This window comes from Elephantulus edwardii, unplaced genomic scaffold, assembly GCF_000299155.1.
Source record: "Elephantulus edwardii isolate Elephantulus edwardi_28Jun2011 unplaced genomic scaffold, EleEdw1.0 scaffold00081, whole genome shotgun sequence".
NCBI classification, from domain to species: domain Eukaryota; kingdom Metazoa; phylum Chordata; class Mammalia; order Macroscelidea; family Macroscelididae; genus Elephantulus; species Elephantulus edwardii.
This window is the reverse complement of record NW_006399831.1, coordinates 13276445-13278897: the sequence shown is the minus strand read 5'-3', so window position 1 is coordinate 13278897 and position 2453 is coordinate 13276445.

The following is a 2453-nucleotide window of genomic DNA, read 5'->3' as shown; positions in this document are numbered from 1 at the left end:
AAAGGACAAGAAAGGTCACTATATAACACTTAAGCAGTCAATAGAACAAGAGGACATAACAATAATAAATATCTATGCACCTAATGAAAGACCTGCAAAATATATAAAACAAACATTAGCAAAACTAAAAAGGAAATAGAGAACACTGCTATAGTACTTGAATATTTCAATCCACCACTCTCAAGAAAAGATAGAATTACCAGAAAAAAACTCAACAAAGATGCTCAAGAATTAAACCACACAATAAACCAACTAGATCTCGTAGACACTTATAGGTTAACACACCCAAAAAATGCACAGCATAACTTCTTTACCAATGTGCATGGAACATTCTCCAGAATAGATCATATTTAAGGTCACATAGCAAGAACTGATAAATTAAAAAAAAACCCATAGAAATAATACAAAGCATCTTCTTAGACCACAATGCTACAAAATTAGAATTAATAACAAGAGGATAAAGGAGAAAAAAAAATACACTGGGAAGCTGAGCAAACACCTTCCTTGAACACGTGTGGGTCCTAGAAAAAAATAAAAAAGGAAATGAAAAGGTTTCTTGAAACAAATAACAATGAAAACACCACATACCAAATCCTCTGGTAAAAAGCCAAAGTAGTAATCAGAGGTCAAATTATAGCAATAAGCAAACACATCAAAAGGCAGGAAAAAAATTACCATTGACCCTCTAACCCAATATGTCCAAAAAATTGAAAAAGAACAGCAAGAAAATCTGAAACCCTCTAAATTATAAATATCCTATAATCTGCATAGAGAGATAATGTATTAAATTATGAAAATTATAAATTATAAAAATTAGAGCAGAAATAAATGAAATAGAAAACTGAAAAACAATTGAAACCATCAACAAAACTAGGAGTTGTTTCTTTGAAAAGGTCAATAAAATTGACAAACCACTAGCAAAACTAACAAATTAAAAAAAAAAAGAAAATACACAAATAATTAAAATAAGAGATGAAACAGGGAACATCAACACAACAGAACAAACTAAAATAAAAAGGATAACACTGGAATATTTTGAAAAATTATACTCAAACAAATATGAAAACCTAGAGGAAATGGACAAATACTTAGAAATGCACAACCTATCTAATCTGACACAAACTGAAATTGAACACCAGAACAGATCAATTACAAAAGAAGAAATTGAAAGGGTAATAAAAGAACGTCCAGCAAAAAAAAAAGTCTTGGACAAGATGGTTTTATAAAAGAATTATATCAAACATTCACAGAAGAACTGTTACCAATCCTACATAAGCTATTTCAGAAAATAGAAAAAGATGGGATTCTCCCAGACTCATTCTATGAAGCAAACATATCCTTCTTACCAAAGTCAGGAAAGGACACCACAGATATAGAAAACCGTAGGCCATATATTTTATGAACATAGATGCAAAAATTCGGAATAAAATACTGCCCAATAGAATCCAATGTTGTTGTTGTTGTTGTTATGTGCCGTCGAGTTGCTTGCGACTCATAGCGACCCTATGTACAACAGCCCTGAACTCTGCTCTGTCCTGTGCCAATCGCACCGTCTCCGATACATCCATCCCAATTACCCCAGTCACTGAATCAGTCCACTTCATAGAGAGCCTTCCCCTCTGTGCTGTCCCTCCACTCTACTAAGTATGATGTTCCTCTCCATGGACTGGTCCCTTCTTACAACATGTACAAAGTATGTTAGTGTTGTTGTTGTTGTTATGTGCCGTCGACTCATTTGCAACTCATAGTGACCTTATGCACAACAGCGCTAAGCCATGCTCTATCCTGTGCCAATCTCATTGCCTCTGATACACCCATTCTGATTACCCAAGTCACTGAATCAATCCACCTCACAGAGGGTCTTCCCCTCTTGTGCTGTCCCTCCACTCTACCCAGCATGATGTCCCTCTCCAAAGACCTGTCTCTCCTTACAACATGTCCAAAGTATGTTAGGCGAAGCCCCAGAATCCTTGCCTCCAAGGAGTAGCCTGGTTTAACCCTCTCTAGGATGAGTCTGTTTGTTTTCTTGGCAGTCCATGGTACATTCAATACTCTTCTTCAGCACCACAGCTCAAAGGCATCAATTCTCCCTCTATCCTCCCTAGTCATTGTCCAACTCTCTGATGCATAACAAGTGATTGCAAAAACCAGGGCTTGTATCAGGCTCACCCGCTGCTCTTGAGTACTTTAGAGAGGTCCCTAACCGCAGAATTTCCCACTGCAACATGTTTTTTGATTTCCTGGCCACTGGTGCCAAGAGTGTTGACTGTGGAGCCGAGCAAACGGAAGCTGTGAACAATCTCAGTCTCTTTGCCATCCATCCTGATGCTACCGATTGATCCAGAGGTGAGAATTTTTGTCTTCTTGACATTGAACCTCAGTCCATATTGAAGGCTGCAGTCCTTGACCCTCTGCAGTAAGTGCATGAGGTCCTCCTCAGTTTCAGCGAGCAG